The sequence below is a fragment of the Sciurus vulgaris genome, assembly GCF_902686455.1.
Source record: "Sciurus vulgaris genome assembly, chromosome: 15".
Lineage (NCBI taxonomy): Eukaryota > Metazoa > Chordata > Mammalia > Rodentia > Sciuridae > Sciurus > Sciurus vulgaris.
In genome coordinates, this window is record NC_136476.1 from 28,103,831 (window position 1) to 28,126,396 (window position 22,566).

Genomic DNA, 22,566 nt, shown 5'->3' on the forward strand with positions numbered 1-22,566 from the left:
AATTAAAGAAGAAAACAATGTATTATACAAATGTACCTTCAGTTTGAAGATATATTTGTAAACACAGGTCTATCAATGCTTCTTTCTAAACCGTTCAGAACAGCCACTACTTCCTATCAATTCCAGTACCTGCTCAGAGACCTTCATTCCTCCTATATCAATCTGAAACTTTTGCTTTGGATACCCATGTAAAGTTATTATTATTTTGTTGTTGTTGAAATTCCCTTTACCTTTTTCCTGTGTTTGGTCTTCTGTTTCTTGGGTCTTTGTTCTGTTTTGTGTGGTTTACTCCCAAGTATAGATTAAGCATATCTTCCAGTTATTTCATACGAAAGATTAGAAGGGGTGTGTTTTAAAATAATTTGCCTATCTGAAATTTACTTTATTATAGTTTCATTTTATTGATAGCTTCAATGTATATGAAACTGTAAGTTGGAAATCTTTTCTTCTCTAGAATTTCCACAGTTTCTTGTCTTCTAGCATGTGAATATTCAATGATATTTTGAGAACCACAATGTCATTCTTTTTTTTTTTTTTTCCCTTGGTGGAGTAGTACCTGTGATCATTGCTGCCCTCCCAGCTGCCTATACCCCTGGGGCTTAGATTTTTTTAGCTTGGTGATTCTGTAATTTCCCCTTAGCTTGTCTCATAGTAGGTCTTTCAGAGAAACCAATATGTTAAATTGTCATTGGATCCTTCCACTCTGGAGAATCATGTCCTTTTGTTCTAGTAAAATCTTCTTTTGTTTTATCTGTACTATTTTTGTACTTACGCTTTCTATGAGATTGCTTTCTGGAAGTCATTTTAGTTAGATGTTGCATGTCTTGGATTGATTCTCTCATTTAAAAATTTTTTTCTTGCTGAGCGTGGTGGTGCATGCCTGTAATCCTTGCTACTTGGGCAGCTGAGGCAGCAGGACTGCAAGTTTGAGGCCAGCTCAGCAATTAAGTGGAAACTTGTCTCAAAGTAAAGAATTTAAAAAGGGTTAGGGAAGTAGTTTAGTGGTAAAGTACTCTAGGATGCAATACCCAGTAGCAAAAATAAAATAAATTAAAATTAAAATAAAAAAATTAAAACAATATAAAAAGGATTGGACTGTAGCTCACTGGTAGAGTATCCCTGGGTTCAATGCCAAAAGAAATAAATAGATTAAAGTAAAATAAATTAAATAATTTTCTATTGACTAACTTTTTTTTTGGCTCAATTTTCTAAGAGGTTTTATCAACTGTATCTTTCATTTCTTCTTTTGTATTTTGCTTATGTGCTAAAATATTCCAAATATTGAAGGTCTTTAAATTTTTCTATGAATGTTTTATTCTTTTTGTAATATACTCTTCTATTTTCATGAATCCAATATTTTCTAGTTCTGCTCCTTGGTTTGTATATTTTTGTTTTATTCTTTTATGTTGCAGCTGCTTCTCATATCTGGTCATCCTTGACTATTTAAGTGGTGCCAAAAGAAGCTCTTTTGTGACATTCTGTTGATATGCTTGTTGGTTCAGGGTTTATGATAGGATGATTGCATAACCAATGTCTATATGTCATTATATGGTATTTTCTCAAGCTCCACTAGTTTTCTCCAAAGAAGAAAACTCCAGTATCATTCCTTGTTTTGGTACTCTGGGTATAGGAGGTTCATGTCTAGGACAGATACTCGAGTTCCTTTTTTCATGATTTCTGACCAATACTTCATCTTGGCATACATTTCTTTTGATATCCATGGGTTTTAGTTTAATTTCTCTGAAGTTTTATACCCCTCATTTCTTAAGAGCATGAGGGAGATGTGATCTCAGAGCTAGATGTGAGTATGAAAAGGGATTTGGTGACATAAGCATATTCTAGAGACTTCCAAATAGTTCTCCTGTTTTCCGTCTCAGATCTTTGTTTTATTTTCATATGCATGGTAATTCCAAGGAGTCAGCCTTTCTAGGTTTTCAGAGTGGAGGGAGTGAATCAACACACCTGTCCACATTGTCTAAACTTAAGCTTTCTAGCTGAGATCCTGGAATAAGTTTTCTGTTTCGTTTTTTGTTTTTTTAATGCTATGGCTACATAAAGAGTATAAGGGAAGATACAAAATACTATGAGATAAGCTAAAATTTGTGGTGAACTTTAGAAATCATTTCCAGATTTTGACTAGCTCACTTTAAGGAGTTCCAAGAATTTTGTGTTGACTTTGGGCCTGTATGCAGGGTCTTGGGTAAATTTCATTCCTTATATAGCTTTTGAAGCTTTCTTTAAAGAAGATTTAGAGTTAAAGAAATGTCTTGAACTTGGTTACCCTACATAAGAATGGGAATTCTTAGTTTCTTTTAACCAGAGAATTGTTGAAAGAATATTAAAGATTTCAGCAATACTTCCTAGAAATCCCATGATTCCTGAAAAGAGGCCAAAATCTGAATAAATGAAGTAGATGATTGATGTAGTTCCTAAAGCAGTGTTAGAAAGTAATAGATTCAGCATAACTTTTACTGGTATTCCCCAGGCATAAAAGGATGAAGTAACTAATAGAATTCCAACTATGGACAAAAGTTAGAATTTTAATAAAAATGGGGTAAAATTTCCCATAATACCCTGTAATTTGCTAATGCACATTGACCTGCTATAGGATATCCTGAGGCTTCTCACCTTTCTTTCTCCACTCTGCGCCCAGCGAGTTTGAAATTTATGGACTGCATCAACAAGGATCTCTTGCCTTTTGACTTCTTTTTGGTTCAAGCAATGGGAGGTTCCAGCAGAATATTAGAGGGTCAAAGAAAACAGAAGTTTGGTATTTACATCTCTGATTATTTACCTGCCAGGCACACATTCTCACATGTTGCTTTTCTTTACTTGAAGTCTGGTTCTAGTTGGGTGGCCCTCTTAAACAGTACAGCTCTTTCTGATTTCTGATAACCTGATATCTCATCAAGGCAAGGTGTGGAAGTAGCTTCACTTTCTCTTAAACTTGTCCAACCTTCTTGAGTAGTCATCAGTTTTATGCCAGAATCCTGACAGATGCACATGTACTACATTGTCACATGACCATTGTGTCAAATGAAAAGTGCTAGTGGTGGACTGTTATGATTTGGAGAAGTACTACCCGAAGATGCACACGTTGAGGGCTTGGTCCCTAGACTGTGGTGCTATTGGGACATGCTGAAATCTTTATGATTTGGGGCCTAGTTGGAATTCTTCTGGCCATATGGGGTTGTGTCCTTGAAGAGGATATTTAGATCCTGACACCTTATCTCTCTCTCTTTTGCTTCCTGATGGCCATGTGATGAGTAGCTTCCTCCACCATGTACTCCTGCCATGATATGCTGCCTTGCCAACAGGATCAAAAGCAACAGGGCCACTGACCAAGTACTAGAACTTTCAAAATAAACCTTTCCTCTTTTAAGTTGATTATGTCAGGTAGTTATTATAGTAATGGAAAGTTGATTAATGCATGGGCTGATAGAGATGTTCTTATTATATAACAGAAACAAAGGATGTCACAACAAAAGTTAACATAAAATTATTTTGAAATTTCAATGATTTATATTGTTTATTTGCTATGGAAAAATGTCCTTTGCCTTTGGGTTCATGTGTAATATGCTGATAATTTAGATTGCCTTAGTTATAAATTGCAATGGAGTGTGCATCCTGGTTACCTTAGAGATTGCTTCTCTCCAGTAGAAAGTGGCAATTACGGTCTGCAGGGGAAATCAAAAATAGTATCTGTTTTAGTATAAGCCCAGGAAGATACAAAGGTGGTGAGTTTTTCCATGGATTATCAGATGTGGCTTCCCCTATGTTACATAGTCTCGTAGTCTCACAAATCCCAATACACTATTCCTTGGGAAATAGCTTATAATTCACCTATCATTTTCACATCCTGGAAGACTAGTAATCCTGGAGATTTTGATTTAAATATTATAGCATTAAGTGGTTATTTGAGAAAACAGACCTATGGATAAATAGATGGTAAAACACATAATAACTACAGTATATAATTACATAGCATATAATTGCCTCTGCAGTTGTTAAAGACCAAACAATAGTAGACATCATGAGGCATACATTAAGAGCAAACTGTGTTATTCAAAATCCTGAGACTCGGAATGTACTCAGCAAGAAAAGAGGTTCGTGTGCTATTCACTGCCAGAAAAGCCAAGAATACATTCCTGTCCCCTGAAGATTCAGCCTCTTACCATGGGAAATACTGTGGATGTGGCACTTTGGTAAATCTAGCTTAGTGATCACTGTGCACCCTACAGACGTTTTAACAGGCATTTTCTATTCTAATTTGTAAGATTAAACTAGGATTTTTTTTTTTTTTGTCTTCTCTAGTGTAATTTTAAATTCTAGTTCAAAGTTGGGATTTCAGGGCTGGCACTGGTTCTTATGATGATACTTGTGACAGAGAGACTTTAAGGTGATTCTCATGGTCTCTTCTTGGTGTCCATATTGCAAATCCTGTCCCAGGGAGTCTTGCTGTTGGTGGTAGAGTTTCTCCCTTTCCCTTGCTGGTTTTAAAGAATTATGGTGCCATGTTGTCAGAGTGCTATAGAGAAGAAAATAGGCAGGGAACTTCAAGCAGCCCCTGGATCTGAGAGAAGTCTCTAGCCAATGACCAGCAAGAAGCCAGCCTATTCCCCATTTTTACAGTCAGAAGTAAGAGAATTCTGCTAGCAACCTGAGTGAATAGGAAATACATCTGTCACCAGTCAAGCCTCCAGTTGAGATCTAAAACCTGGTTGACACATTGATTGGAGAGGACCTGATTAAGCTATCCCCATATCTACCTGTGATATGGGAAACCATGAGATAATAAATATGCATCTCATCAAGCTGCTGAGTTTGTGCTAATTTGGTACAAAGCACAGAAAATTGACACATTCACCAAATATAGACATAGTTAGTAACCATTGACCGAATACCACGAGGGATGCATTATTCCCAGTATTTAAAAAAATTACAGAAGAGATAAATGCATGCACCTAAGAAGTTAATAATGGACAATTTCTAGTATAAGTGGCTAAAAAATTAAATAGAAGATTTTTTTCCTTTTCACATGCAGACAAGGAAAACTATTTACAATGTCTAATAACTAGTTTTCATTAAGTGGATATGAGAACACAATAGATTTAAAGATTTATAGAATTGTACTGAAGTTTTTTATCATGGTGCATTACATTTGATGTCATATGTATATGTTTTTGCCATTCTACCTTCTAGGATAAGGAATTGCCATTCCCTGTCATGTGAGAACATGCATCTTTTTGTCATTAAATTCTGTAACATCAGTAGAGATAAACTTCACAAACACAGCAATGCTAGAAGAAAATCTGACTCCCTTGGGTATTCACTGCCCATTAACCCAGAGCACTAGAAATCTGTATCATACAGTTGCTACTTTCTTAGGTAGATGGTTTTATTTTTGCAAAATTTTGTGTCCAAACTTATGAAATGAAACATAAACATACCAGATTTTACTAACAAAGGCAGAAAGAAAGGGAGTTAGAGGGATGCAGATAGTACAGATACTAATCTTTTTAAAAAGTTGGGCAACATTCTTGCTAGTTCTTATGCTTTTATCTCCCAACATCTGAGACTTTAGGAATTTGTATCAAAGTAATAAAACCGTGACTAAACCCCAATGTATTATAAAGAGCATTTGCAGTAATAATTAATATTAGGGGTGACTGGTACGGAATTAATACTGGAAACAGGGAAAATAGGTGTGCCATGGCAGTACCTCATAGTGCTGTGCTAACATTGTTTGGTCCTATTATTGATCATTGATGAAAGCAAAGAAGTGATCACTCACAAGTCAGGTCTACTAGCAGTCTTCAAATGCGGAAGAATCCTTATTCTTTACCATCTGTGGTAACATTTTAGTGGATGTTAAATGAACATTGTATTTTTTCTGCTCCAAAGGGCAGAACAAATCAGCCTCCCTTTTCTTTCCCTGCTGCACTGTAAGTAACCTTGGAGGCCAGTTAATTCACTATCCTGAAATGGCCCTTTTGGTAACCCACTCTTTTCCAGATATATGTGGCTTTAAGAAAGTACATAAGAGCCAGGTTTTAGTATTCCTGCATGGTCACCAACCGTATGAAAATTGCAGACAGGAGCAACTCTGCCCAGATCCAGGCACCCAAAGTGATATCAAAAGTCAGGGAACACTTGGTGCAACAGCCATGGGGATGGGTCCATTGTCCACATTGGTTCTATCATTGTAGTGCTACTACTTAAGCCATTTCTTTCCTTTACAAAATGACTTCCTGGAAAGTGTCATGCAAGCTGGGATTCTGAGGTAAAATAAACTCCATTGGGTGGACCTTGCAGTTTAAATGGCATGACTAATAGATGGTATCCTGAATGCCCCCCTCCCTCAGGCGCTTGTCAGATGCACTTCTGCCCTCTCAATGCCATTCATCCTCATAAGCAGTAACTGGTACAGATAATGAATGTTTTTCTACAGCAGGTAAACCATAAACTATGTAAAACTCATAGAGGAATAGTAACTCTCTTTGGAAATAAAGAGGTAGCAATACCAAATAAACAACTGTTTGGGCCATTGCTATCACTTCATTTCTTTCTGGAAGCATTTATTACTTGAGTTTCATGAGCAAAGTTGATATTTTTAAATAAAACTCCTCCATGATCCCAAGATAACTCTTAGTTCTCACAGTCTAGATGGAAATGTGTCCATGTTGTACAATTTATATTCCTTCTCTTGTATAAGACTCCAAATGTTTCTCAATAACAAATCCTTCTTTAGTTGTGCCCTGAAAAAGGCCATCTAATAGCCCATTTTTACCCTTCTGAACTTCTTTACACATTAAATGCAGTTTTATAAAAATATATGTGATTATCTAGAATGAGATCCCAATCAATCCACAAGAAAGTATCATATTTGTCTATAAATTCTTTCTGGGAATAAGCCAAAGAGGAAGTAAGTGTGTTTATCTATGGCAATAACAACACAGATGCACAACAACCAAGTTAACTTTACCACCATCTTTATCAATCACTCTGTTTACACTGGAGACAATCTGAGGAAGGGGAAACCTGTATTGTTATATTAACACTATGAAAGTATGTTTCTAAACACATTCAGCCTCTAGCTTCTGAAGTAAGATGACTGCTCAAAATGTAGTATTTCAATTGGCGTAGATTATTTAAAGTTTAGAGACATAATAACATTTCTCAAGATTCAGTCGTTGCAACCATTTTCCACAATCATCTTCTATCATTACTTATTATTAGAAATATAAAAAGGATTATTTCAATAGAGGAAAAGTTCTTTTTACATTCTGGGTAAAATGTATGTAAATCTGTGTACATATAAGTAAATGTATATAAAGGAGTAGAAAGAGGATCCTTTGTTGATTTCTATTCATTGATTTTTATTCGACATTCTAACAATTTAATATCAGCTTGTTGAAAAAAAAGGATAAAACATTACTTTAATGAAAATAATCAGAAGTAATTCTTTTTAAAATTAATCATGCAAAATCTATTTTAACTTTCTTCTAGTAGTCTCTTTTTTTTAAGATTGAAGAGACTGGAGTCTCAAGGGACTGCTCAAAAGAACATTTTTTCATTTGTTTTTTTTTAAATATTTTGTATTTGTAGATGGATACAATATCTTTATTTATTTTTATGTGGTGCTGACAATCAAACCCAGTTTGATTTTGCCCTGCACTGCAAAGTAAGTGCTCTACCACTGAGCCATAGCCCCAGACCCTAAAATGAACATTTGCATATAATAATTATCCTTTCTTGATTTATTTAAAATTTAGAGTGATAATAATACATGTCTTAAGTGTACTCAGGCCAATTCAGATGAAGCACAGATTTGACACCATCAACAGAAAAGTACAGGTCACTTAGGAAAAAGAAAATCCTTGTTTATTGTTTCTGAAAAAGAAGGCCAATAAAGAGAAGGAATGCAGAACCTAGGGCTTCTTCCATGGTAAACTACTATAGACAGGCAGAGATGGGTCCTAAAGATACTGGGGCAGGACTTGAAGTATCCTGCTATCAGACCAAGGAGGAAAGAGTTGTAGGATTTTCCTTGAATTGCTTACCAATGCCTTCCCATAAAGCTTGTCCAAGGCACAACTTGAGACATCTCACTGCATCCTCTCAACAGACCTCATTCTCTTGGAAAGTAGCAATACCTCTTGTTCTCCCTTAAATATTTGTCTCTTCACTAAACATTTTCTCTACCCCAGTGTGGAGAAAATCACCATGATCATTCTGTCCCTGGTATTTACATTGAAAATATTACATTTCTTTAAGGAAGATAGGAAGTTACATTTGTAATGAACATGTGATATGGAGAGTTCTGGGTTTCAATACCAGCTTCTTTTCTTTCTTCTTCTTCTTCTTTTTTTTTTTTTTTTTTTTTTTTTTGTGTGTGTGTGTGTGTGTGTGTGTGTGTGTCTCCTTAGTCATGTTACTGTGCTTTTCTGAGAATCATCTGGAAAATGGGGACGATCAGTTATTCTTTACATGATCCATCTGTGAGTTATATGAGACAATGTATGTGAAACCACCTAGACTAGTACTAGTAAAATGGGGTAGGGCCCCAGGTTTATTTCATTAGAGAAATGTAGGATATGAGCAGCAGGTAGAGATTTCTATGAGACTTAAAGACATTTTCCTGTACCCCAGATATAGAGCCACGAGGGTGATGACTAAAGCTTTTAAATGACGGGTTAATCTACCCTCAAAATAACTTTTAAAATGGTAAAGTTGAATCACAAGTACAAACACCTGCAGCAATTCTTACAAAGTCATTTGTGTGGCTCTTGGGACTTTGGACAGGAGCCTGTAAGAAGCCAGAATCAGCAAAGTTGACCAAATACTTTCAGATTGACAACTTGTTCAAATGCCATAGCAATCTTGTGAGTTGGTAGTATTGTCCTTATTTTAAATATGGAAATATTTTCTAGAGAGATTAAGTGACTCTTAATGGTTGTGATGGGATTTCACCCAGTATTTTGGATTCATAGTCAATGGAAGTTTTTCCTCTGCACCTATTGAACTCTGCTCTTTGGGTTTGAAAACTAATGTTTATGAAAAACTAGTAGGAGTGATGGCTTTATAAATTGTGGATCAGAAGCAGGAAATGTCCCCAAACACACTTCAATTATTAATGAGTACTCTGTCTTGCCATTAAGTGATTATCACATTACAATCATCATAAACCAATGAGCCGCAGCAACAAGCATGAACCTAGAACTCAAGTTCGCAGCTGCATAGAACTTCCTACTTACCTGTAATCTTTATGCCAAGGAAAAGGGAGGTTACCTTGATGAATCTTTGTGGTTTATCTTTTGGGGTAGAAAAACTCAGTTCTACAGTTTTCTTGGTAAATCTATATATTATAATCAAGATACACACTACCGTTAACCTTTCCTTTGCCAGCAGATAGCAATTACAGGAAAACTACTGGGTAATTCTAGGCCTTTGTGTCCCTGAATGTGGGAGTGATTTAAATGGTTCTGACAGTAAATTTGAATTGTTTAACATACACTTTCTGTGAATTAGAACTACATTTTAATGACTTATTTCACCTCCCTAAATGCATGATTTTTAACTTTTTTTAGACATCAAGTGATTGCATGAGTACAGAAAATTTAGAACACTAGTAAGAAAACTTGGAATAAATCAGGAAACATTTTCTTCTTTTAAACATAGCTTAAATTGAGTATAAAGCAGGATTCTCAGAAACATCAAATAATTGCATGATGACTAGAATTTTTTCTTTTTCAATGAAATAGATAAAAATATTCAATGCTTCCATTTTTAAAATGTTCATAGTCTAGTTTCAATGAACTAAATTGTCAAATAAGCTAAATACCAAAAATTAAAATGGAACTTTCTCCCTCTATCTTTTACTACTTTTTTCTTTTTTCCTCAAGTGAAACCTATTGCATATCCTGTCTCTACTTTATTTTTTAGTTTCTAACCTCTGCTATCTTTAAGAATTCCACCTCTATTTCCTTCCTCCCAAATGTTGAGAGTGACATATATATATACTATCTATTCACATTATATTTGTTAGCTGTTCACTTCCTTTATTCCTATGGAGATAACCCTTTTTTGTTCCTACTTATTATTTCTCTTTTAGTTCTCTGCTGGTCTTTTGATGACCAAACTTTCTCTTTCTACTTCATTAGTGGAAGGCTGTCCTCTCATCATCTCAACTCATCTTATTCTAACATGGGGTGGATCTCAGACTCTGTAGCGATAATAAAGTTTCTATATATGATGCTGAGATGGGGAAACAAACACCCACTGACCTATTCCACTAATAGGTTGGAGGCCAGAATAGGATAATTATAGCATTGTACATCTTGTAAAGCAAAAATTACCTTGCACAAATTCATTTTATAGATCCATACCCACTCTTGCCAAGAACATAACCATTGCCTTGGACTTGGAATTTCACTCCATACATAATGTCTTTACGTCTGCCTACCATATATGGAAAATCCATCTAGACTGCAAATAATCTAAAATTATCAAAAGTTCACTTTTATTCCTCAAGCTCCATGATAAAATGGATAACACTTTTTAAAAGAAGCCACAATCTACAGTAGTAAAGAAATACTGCTAAGTAATAAAATAAAGAAAATTTGAAAGTCAGGCAAAAACCCCATCATGTTTTAAATCTTACTTGTTCCTTAGATCCCACGGGTGTTCACCAGACGTCTCCCTAAACAAAGAAGAAATGTGACAACAATTAAAGTGAAAATGATGCTACTGAAATACTGCTCATTATGTGATGCATGTTTATATTACTTAACTAGTGGAAAATGTCACATTCTAACAAGAAGTGAAATTTGTTGTATTTTGGCATTTTCCTTCACACTTGTTGTAAAGATCAGTTTAAAATATTTCTTTTAAAACAACAGGAAGCAAAATATGTTATGATTATTCTGGAAAGAGTGATAGCTTAAAATATTTAGTTCATAATTAAATCATATATAATGTGAAATAAATAATATATAGAGCTATCAATATTATTAAATAAAAATTTGTGTTGGAAAAGTCTATGAAAAATCCTTACAAAAAGAAACATTTGCATTGTCAACCTCTGTTAAGATTTATTTTTTTTGGTAAACATACATACAACCCACTGAGTTGCTTTGAATAAATCACAGGCTCTCTAGAAAGAAAACTATGATAACATTTTTAAATGGGGGAGAATTTAGATTTTAAAATTCATCTGAGGAAAAGACTTGTTAAAATTGTAAGTAAAAACCTGAAAGTTTATTATTAATATTTATATTTATTCAGATTGAGAGAGTGACGAGTCCATTGAGGCATTGTAGTGTTTCAGGATATTTATCTATTTATTTATTTTTGATACTGGGGATTGAACCCAGGAACTTTCAACCACTGAGTCATATTCCCAGTCCTTTTTTAGTATTTTATTAGATACAGGGTCTCCTGAGCTGCTTAAGCCTTTGCTAAATTGCTAAAGCTGATCTTCCTGTCTCAGGCCCAAGAACCACTGGGATTATAGGCATTTGCCACTGCACCCTACAAATTTTATAAGTCACTCTACAAACTGGACAATCTTCACATTTTCCTAATGATTTCTGCTATAGTTGTTCACTCTCACTTTTTTCTTTCTGTGTGTTTTTCTTTTTTGAATAGTGAAAATGGAGAAATTAATTTGTACTCTTTGTCAATTATTTAGGCAAGTGGAGGTATCTATTCACTAAATTTTTGGAAAATGCCCACTACTTTCAGTGATATTGATAATATCAATGAAGGTCTATAGACATGGATAGGGAAGGGAAAAAAGAGGCATTAACATATCCAAACTAATTTTGTAGAATTGATAGCTATATTTGTTATCTTGATTGGGATGATGACTTTGTAGGTATATACATGTGTCCAAACTCATCAAATAGTTTGCTTTAACGTGTAGTATATTATATATCATTTATATCTTTAAAAAAATTTTTTTTTTAGCACTAGAGATTAAACTCAGTGGCACTTAACCACTGAACCACATCCCTAGTCCTTTTAATTTTCTATTTTGAGACTAAGCTGCTTAGGGTCTAAGTTGCTGAGGTTGACTTTGAACTTACAATCCTCCTGCCTCAGCCTCCTGGGCTGCTGGGATTACAGATGTGTTTCGTTTATATCTTAATAAAGCTCTAAAAATTATTGAATGCTGCATAATATTTATTTAATATAGAACATGACATGTACAAATAAACCATTGAAAAAATTAGTGGGTATCGTATTGTTGCAATTTTTCTTTTTAAAGATTATCTGGTTACTCTGTCATGACAAGTTGAGGACACAGTGTTTGCAAGCAGTGGTCAAATTTTGTAAGGAGACATGGACTACCATATTGGCAGTGAAGGTAGAGGATGCTGGATTGATTATTGACGTGGTTTGTAGGTACAAAGAATAGGCTGGTTGAGGGCACTGGGTTTAAAGGTAAGGCAGAGTAGGGAACCAAGAATTATGACCAGTTTCTGGCTTGTGGAATGGATATATGGATACATGTGCATCAATTTCCCAAAATGTTGAAAATTTGGAATATAAGATTTGAGGAGGATAGAAGAGTTCCATTTTGAACATATTATGTTTAAAATGCCTGTGAAATAACCAAGTGGAAATGTTAAGTTGGGTTAAAATTTCTAGAACTAGAAGGAAAAGTTCAAGTTATACAAGTAATTTTGAGCATTGCCAGTGTATAAATTAGAATCAGCAGCCGCCATAGAATGAAGGCATAGGTTATCGAATGGGTGTAGACAGAAGAATCTAGAGTTGGGATATACATGACTTATCTTCTTGGGTATTTATACTCCCTCAATCTCTTAGATAACCAGAATGATGGTGAAAAAGTATTCTATGAGACACAAGTTAATTTTAATTATTTCTTATGCTCTATAGAGAATACTTTCTGATGTTTATATTTAAAAGTCCACAATATAGGTAGGAGAGAAAAATTATTATAAATTTCTTCCAGTTTAATCTTTAAATAAATCCTCAAAGACCCTTGGACATCTAATTAATTATTTAAAAGATTTTATTTTTTTGCATTTTTAATTTTTATTTTATTTTATTTTTTTATTTAAAAGATTTTTAGTCACTCCAAAATGTATCTCTCAAATCAACTTGATAGATCTATTTTTTACATATACACTTTTAAATGAGGCTGAAGTGAAGTATAGAACTTAACTGAAATTTTTCTTGACTTGAAAATCTTTTCTTTGTATGTTCACAGAATGTGGAAAAAGCTGTGATATGATTTTCTAAGGTAGCTATAAAATTTATACTGTGATGCTCCAAAATCAGCTGTTCTTATATAATAGAAGTTAATCACAGAGGCAGAACAAACAATATTGAAATTATAGTTTATTATTATAAAAGGAGATAAAATATAGGCATTTGTGTCTAGTGTGAATGGTGTTATTCAAGGTAATTCTCCATTTGAAAATGATTCATAGGAGACTTGGTTTTGTTAGTTTCCATTGGCTTTGAGCATTGCTGGAATATTGAGTAGTCATGTAAACTTGCTAAATTCTTGCTTTTTTTATTTGTAAAATATAAATCATACAAATGATTTTACAGGATTTTGGTGGAAATATGTGGAATAAAATATATAAAAACGTCTTTCACAGTGCAAGGTACTAGAGACTAAAGGAATAACACCATCACAACAATAATGAGATATCATAGCTAAAGACAGCATCTGATAGTACAAAAATAAAATTTTTGGTGAACTGAATTTGCATATTGTATTTAATTTCACTTAGAATTTTCTAAGTCATTAATAAGGCCCAGAAATAAGTCACAGGTGTGTGTGTGTGTGTATATATATATATATATACACGTACCATACATATATATTTATACATATATATACGCATATGTATATATACATATGTATATATATGTATATGAAGAAACATGTACTTCTTTTTTCTTATTCTACTTTATGTACTTTGAATGTGAGTTATTGGCACAAATAATAAAAATGAAAGATTGGGATCTACTCCTGTTGAATTACCTGGATCGAAACAAAAATTTGAAATATGGTTCTTCCATCTAACCCAATACCTCTCTTTATATTTAATTTGTTCTTTAATCTTATAACTTAGTTTTTTTATTCCTTGTTATTTTTCTCATTTTTCTTTAGCTCATATTTTATAAAGATTAAATCATTAATCATCATTTTATAACTGGTTTTATTTTTCTTTCTATAAAATTAAGAAAAATTTCCATATTTATAAAAATAATTTAATATTCACTGTTGAAAATATACAAAATGCATTGCAGAAAAAACCCTGAAACTCATCTATAGGGACTGAGAAATAATTGCTATTTTCTTTTTGATCTCTTTTCTAATGTTAATATATTCTTTGTAAGTTCAGAAATGGTATCATATTCTTATTTTTACTTTTTTTTTGTGGTGCTGAGGTTGAACTGAGGGCCTTGTACAAGCTACACAAGCACTCTACAACTGAGCTACATCTCCAGCCCCATCACTATAGTGTTTTATAATCTGTTCATCTCATGGGACCCTCAATAATTTTGGATTAGGTAAGAAAGATATAATGGTAGAAAAAAAGAAAGAGCTTTGTACATATATTTGCCAGTCACATGATGTTGGACAAGTTGATTACTTCCTCAATAATTAGTTTCCTTTTCAGTAAAATAGATATAAAAACAAAAGGAATACTTATGTTTGAGAATGTCTGTGTAATTACCAAAATATAATGGCTGTTTAACATTTAATGCTGACCTCATCATTTATTTATCCAACAAGTATATTTGAACATTTACTGTGAATTTCTTTCTAGAGGCTTGGAGTTATAGTTTGAAGAAAAATAACCAAAGTTTCTGCACAGATAAAGATTACATGCTAATGGATAAAACAGGCAATATACAACAAAGGCAGACAAATAGAGAGATAGAGATGACAGATGAAAGATGAACAGAAAGATGGATGGATGTGCGTTTTCAAATGTAACTGAGAGTCATGAAGATCATGAAACAGAATAATGTGGCAGCAAATGGGCAGTGCTGGGCAATTCTGCACAGTGAGTCAGGAGGGTCTTCCTGAAAGGGAGTCATCTGAGCTGAAACCTAAATAATAGAAGGGAAAATGAAAGGAAAGGATAGAGACTTCTGGAAAGAGCATTTAAGTGCAGAGCCTCTGACTCAGGGACAAGCTTTAGTGTTTGAAGAACACCAGTGTGTCCAGTGTGGTTGGAACACAGTGAGACAGAAATAGCTTGGCATGAAAAGGGTGGAAGAGGAGGTGTAGGCCAGATCTTACATTATATAAGGCTTCGTAAGACACAGTAAAGACTTGGCCATGGAGAGCTAACAGGGAGTTACCACGAGGATGGTGAAGATCAAGCTGGTTACCTATTTAATAGTTCAGGAAACAGGGTCTGTCTTTGTCTATATATCACACAGCAAGCTAATCATTAAGTCCAGTCTCCTGTTCAAACTCTGATTAGGTTTAGCATCTCTATATTTTGTTGCTATCCATAATGGAAATTTTTTTTTTCACCATTTAAGTCTAAAGTTGATGACTGCTCTTGAATGTTTTTTTTGTTGTTGTCTCTATTTCTTTTCTTAAGTCATTTCCCAGTTTTCTACGTTGGATTTAATACTAAGGAAGAATTTTTTAAAAACTAGTTTTATCTGGGATTATATATTCTGAAATCCAAATTGCCTTAACAATTAGGATACACCTTTATAGCGTGCTCATTCTCTACATACCCCATGCACTAAACCCCTCCCCTTTAAACTGGTCTTTCTTACTCACATATTTTAACTTTACCAGCCAAAAAAAAAAAAAAAAAAAAAAAGCTGGCTTCAACTGACATTCTAGAAATAACTTCCTTTCCAGAACCATGTCTCCTGAACTACTTTTTTTTTTTCCCTTCCTTGTCTATTTGAGCCTCATCTGCTTGAGTGTGTCTTTTTCCCAGGCACTTCTTTTCCCCTTGACTGGAAACACCATTTCCAACCTTGACTCAGGTACCTGCTCTGTCTGATGCTCCTCTGATTTGCTATTTTAGATGGCTCCTCACCATTCCTTTACCACATCTGCCATACATCCTGGATTTTGTTCAGCCCATTTCCTCCCCATTTCCCCTACTTTTCTTACTGAATTTACTAAATGTAACTATCAACAAGGATAGAGTTTGCTTCTTCACCTGGGACTCTGCCTGCCTTTAACTTAACAATAACCTTAGTTGTAAGAAGAATAAATAGACAACCCATGCATTTTCAGGTTAGGTCGTATCCATTTGATAGCTGTTACATGGAAAACAAATCCTAAAAATTTCACATGCACATTGTACACTCTATTTTTATTCTCCATCATCCAGAAGAGAAATTGAATTTGAGAAGCATTTTTTCCCTAAATTACTCTTGTAAATATTATATGTATTGGACTTGAGCATCAGACTTATTAATAAGGAGATCATAGTATAATTTTAAGTATTGGTGAGGGACTTTCATCATATTTGTTTCTATAATGCCAGTGCTTGAATAGTGTATTTTTATCATGAAAACCTCAAGAGCTCACAATAAAATTAGAATACATCTGAAAAGTCCTATCATTCACCTTGGAGATGCTTTGGGTTACAATACAGTATAAATAGGCCTGAAGAGAGAATAGGATGGTGAAAGTAGAGTTTGACTAAGTGCAGACTCTTCTTACTTTATAATTTTATGTACTATCTGCTTTGTTAAATATTTCTTACATTTTTTTTTACTATGCTATTGAGTCTTGCCCTTCACACTAAAGAGTGTTTGACTACTATCAGTTTCTCTCTTATATAAAGTGATAGTAAATTATAAACAGATCCCTTGTGATGAAGGAAATATTACCACATTGAACTTCTTTACTCTCCGTACCAGGACTCATTACTTTAATCTGTAATTCTTTGTGTGAAATCTCATCATGGGTTCCTTGGGTATGTAAATGTATAACCCACCATTGCATTCATCACCCCTGACAAAGAATTTACCTCAGCCTTTAAACACATCCACAGAGTAATTGTACAAAACTTTCCCATCTCAAATTGTTGTCAGAGCTCCCTTATCGAATCACTTTTTTCAACACATTCTTTTATTAAATCTTCTAAATATATTTCTGAGAATTTCTCCATACTGATAAGATAATCAGGCAATATTTGTTGGAGCTCACTAAATTATATCTTCCATAATGTTATTATGTTCACTATATTTCAGATATCAATATTCTCTTTGCTCCATATACAAATAAATTACAGAGCTAAAATTATACTAGCTTCACTTCACTTTCTATTTAGTATGTGTTACTCTTCTTTTTTTAATACTTATTTTACCCATCTTAAATAAGAACAGTGTTATGTTTTGGAGAATAAATTTTCAATGAAATCTATAAAGTTAAACTTAAAATGAAATTAGTATACAGTATGGTATCATAGCCAATTGGCAAATTATATGACTGCTGAATAATCAAGTCTATTTACTTATTTATATTATAGTAACTCTGGGTTATTGATCTGCCATCCACAAATATTTATTGTGTCCTCTCCATGAAAGACATTCTGCCTAAGTAATATGAGGGACAGAGAGAAGCAATGGGGTGCAAAATTTTGACACTCTGGTGAGAATGTGGTTCTCATGCATTAATTATAAAAAGGAACACATGGGAAATGCCAGCCGATTAGTATAGCTAATGCATCTCATAAGATGAGATCATAGTTTTGTTGCCCAGTAGTGTTAAAATTTAAGCTGGGAGAGTCTTGAGATGTTATCAGGATTTAATTTTATTGAAAGGAGAGAGAGAAAAGTAACAGCATGAACAAATTTGGAAAAGACAGGTAGAATGTTGAGCAGCATTGTTCTAATGTGGTAGTCACTAGCCACATGTGGCTATTGAGCTCTTCAACTACAGCCAATCTGAACTGAGATGCATGATTTCAAGAACTCAGCATGGAAAAAAGTGAAATATTAATATTAGCCATTATATATTAAAATGAAAATATTTGAATGTATTGGGTTAAACACAGCAATATAATTATTAAAATTAATTTCCTACATTAATTTTTTCCTTTTATTAATGTGGTTTCAAGAAAATTTAAATTACCTACATGGCTCACATTTGTGAGTTGGCATTAGATATCTGTTGGGTAATGTTAAGCTATTGAGTTATTTTTTGTAAGGACACAGGAGTTATTACACATACATTTTTAGGAAAAGTTATTGTACTTAAAAGTGATGACTGGTTAGGAGTGGCTCCAGACTAGAAATGTGGAGAATCAGAGGGCCCACATATGAGGTGACAAGGGCTGGGTGAAGCGGTGGAGGAGAGAGATGGCAGGGCGATATCCAGTTTTTTGGTGTCTGGTTATTTTCACTTAACAAAATATTATTTTAGATTGTTCCTACTGCCAGAGAGATTATAAAAGAAAACTTTTGGAATAATAAGCTCCAGTGAAAACTATGGAGATAAGAAAAGAGTGGAATCAATAACTTGATACTATGAACTGAGAGGACAGGAAGAATAATGATTGGTGAGAGAATCTGCTTTGTGGGGTGGAGGATTTGAAGCCTGGGAATGTATAGTAAGGGTGGAATTCTGATGATGATTAATCTCAGTGGAATGAAGAGTGTAAGGAACAGGCAGATGGTGTCTGATATGATGGAGGGACATCCAGGAATAGACAAAGGCTTTGGTAGAATGGAATTGGAATTCAGGGGCAGAAAGGGTGAAATGGATAACAGAGATTTGATAACCACATTCAGTAGAATGGAATGTGAAATTAAAGAGCAACAGTGTAGTTCAGGTGATGATTTGCTGAACCACAGGGAACACTGACATGGTTGGAGGAGACTGCTCTACAAAGGCAAATTGATCAATCCAAAAATGGGAAGAGAAAAAAGACAGTGTGGTATCATGAAGCCTAAGGAGGAAAGAAAATCTCAAGAAGGAAGAAACAGCTAAGAGGAAAAGATGTCTTTAAGAAGGGTATAAAAGAATGTAGATGGCATTTTATTATTTATACCAAAATATTACCTGGCAGAAATATAGTGCTCGACCATGAAATCTAAGAAACACCAGATGTTCCATGATCTGTCTTATTACTTTTGGATCACATGGACCACACTTAGGTTTTTCTCCAGATGTTTGTCCTTTTCTCAATCTCTGGTAAGTACACCTATCCTATAAGCTTCCTTCTGAAGAGGGTCAGATTTATTGTTTCCTGTAGCATTTAATATCTGCATACGCATTCAACACTTATCACTGACAGACTAATATTATTATCTTTTTTGTACATACCAAGTCTTCTGGCTCAAAAGCTGTTTTTTGTTCTCCATCTGGCTGCCTCTCTAGGATTGCCCTTAGTGCTTAAAATATACCATGCATAGAGGAAACAGAGCCAATAAAGAAAGATTTGGGGCCAAGGCTAGCACGAATAATTGATCTGGGCTGCTGAGAGTCACGGTGTTCCCAAGAACCCACACGTCATCTTTGGTTTTTCATTTCCCCACCAGTTTTTATCCATGTTTCTCTTTGTGGCCTTTACTGTTTAAGAGTAGAAAGCACATTTATTCATTCAACAAATTGCTAAGATATTTAGAAGTTTATAAAAAGAAATCCTACATGCATTCTGCATGCTCTTGTTATAATTTACATGTATATCTTCCATACTAAAATGTAAGATTCTTGAGGAAGGGTCCAGTTATTATTCAGCTATCGATATTTGCATTTCATGCCAAAAGTTTCTTGGCACCTGGTTGACTGTCCACTCACACTTGTTTAATGAATACAGGAATTACATGAAAGTGTGAATTCTTTTCTGAAGGAACTTACAGACTGAGTAGCAAAGACACAGTGTGTGCACAAATAACTAGAGTATAAACAGGAAAAAGATGGCTGGAAAAAGAACTCAGATAAAAAAACATATCAGGAAGTTCACTACAAGAGCACAAAATGTCTCATAGAAGGGACTGGGAAACTGGCATTGGAGCAAACCAGAAGAGGGTGAAATTGGAAGGCTAAAGGGGACATTTTTCCCAAGGAGATGCTGCCCATTGGTTTTATTTGAAGATTTTAATTATTTCAAAATTATGAATTATATTATGAAAATACCTATTCTCCATGTTTTGTTAGTTTTTATTTGAACTCCTATAATTTTTTTCTTTACCAAAAAGCTTTCTTGCCCATAAAAAATCGTACAATATGTAGCTGCAGAGCCGAGTTTTATTTTAAGGACAACGGCATTTTTACCTCCTGTTTTGCGTGAGGGTCTGTGGGTTGTAGGAGATGAGAAAAGAGAGTTCCCAGCTGCCACAGCCCAACAAAGCCCCTGAAAATGATGACTGCATCCATTTCTACCCAGTGCCGCATTCTGAAAGTGATCTTTTTGAAACAAAGATTGCAAATAGCTGCAGCTTCTCAAAACTGCAGTTGCTTTTCATAGTGCGGCGATGCTGTCTCTGTGCTGACGCAGCTCCCAGCACGGGAACCAGTCTGCCTTTGAACTTTTTCAGATACTTCATTCCCAACAACGTAGAGAGTATTACACAAAACAGAGGGGCCGTGTTTTTAATTATGTGGAATGGATGAAATGGGCAGCCATGAAGCAAAAAATGACTATGAGGGAGAGAAATGAAGATATAATGCCTGCTTCTCCTTCCTCTAACCCCCTGGGGTTGGAGGTAACGTTCTGTACCCCTGGGCAATGCTCTGAAAACATATACATAGATAAAGATGAGAAATCGGTACCAGAAAAAAAAAAAAAATAGATGTGATGGAAAAGACATGACGTTTTCTGCGTAGATGATGTACTATGCTGGGAAGAGTGGGGGTGGTTAGGATAAGGTTTGTATCTCAGCTCTGCCCCTTACCAGGGTTGTGGGCTTTTGTGTTTTGTTTTGTTTCTTCATTTTGCTAAATTGTTTCATCTCCCCAAGTTTAGGTTCCTTCAAGTGGAGCTTATTATATGAAATGCTTCTTGGTGTTGCTCTGAAGATATTGAGATATCTGTAAACCTAGTAGGTTTGTAAGAAATGCCAGTGTCTTCCCTTCCAGGCTTCCTTCGTTTCCCTTCCCCATGTGCACTTGGGAAACCTCTTGTCAGGGACTTCTCAGACCAGCAGTTTCACTTCTTATTATTGGCATGTGGGCTTCATTCTCTTTCACTGCAAAGATGTACTAATCATCCACCATCTGTAGTGTTCAGGCATGTCCTTATCCTTTCCTAATAGAGATGCATTAGTATGCTGAGATGGGCAGCAAGGCTTTTTCCCTCTGCTCTCCCTTGACCTTCGTTTCTCATTTGGCCCGCTTGGGTATAGTCCGTAGACATGACAAGCAATTTGTCAGTAATCAAGCCAGTGTTTTCAACAACGCATTCTTTTTCCAAGGGTGGGCCAGGGTTAAACACACCAAATTATATTGCTGGAGGAGGCTTTAGGAAAGATCTGATCCAAGCTCTTCATACCCTTCTGTGGAAACAGGCCTAGGACCTAACTGACTTGTCCAAGACTTGAGGAAACTTAATCCTGCATCCATATTAGACTCATGATTTTTGCTACTCAGCCCAGAGAGCTTTCCAATCAGTTCTACACCTCTCAGAAACAGGCATCTTTCCAGCTTTGCCAGAGAGCATATCACCACAGTAAATCCAAATGTCAAATATAAGACCAGCCATATGAGAATCTGTGAAAGGATTCATCATTAGATGGTTCTGATTGCGAATATCTTTTGGAAAAAACTAAAGATTGGAAAATATTCAGAAGATTCTTTTTCTCTTCTTTGATTGGATATGATTTCAAATGCACCTCTCTTTAACCCCCTCCCCTTTTCTTCTCTTCTCCCTTGGGTTTGATACCCAGGTGGTCTTGCTTAATGACTGCACTATCTCTGGCATGAAACACCATGACTTTTTGCTTTGGGGACTGCAGTATGCAAATTGACGAAAGTCAATCGGTACCTGATTTTCTAAATTGCCTTTGCTATAACAATTCTCCCACCCATAATAACCCATTGAAATCAAACAATGGGATTGATTACACATTCCTCACTCTGGCGAAAACTCCATTAGTTTTAAATGAATAAAAACTGCAGAACAGGGCCCAATTTGGGGTAAATAGTGTACAAAATTGTCCAGGAAGCCTGGTGGAAATAAGCTTGAAACAGCTTAAACATTACTCTCTAGTCATAGGGACTATCAAGCAAACAGAATTTTATTTACAACTCACAGGAAGGAAAACAAAGGCATGCTACCTGAGTATTGTACAGTGTGTCAGAGTCAGTGGGACTGACATTTATCCCCGCTTGGCTCTTGAGACAGAGTAGTAGACTCCAGCTGAATTCTGGGACCTCTATAGCCCGGTTAGCAATCTGTACATGGGTGAATCTCCAGGTTGGGATGTTTCGGTTTCAGACTGTAAAACAACTAGTTGCTGAGCAGTCTGGAACAGAGTTGTGGCCCTTCTACTTACTCGCTGTTTGACAGTGGTCAAACTATTTAATCTTTGTTGAATATCAGTTTTCCAATACCTAAGGTGGGATTTAATATTCCTGCCTTA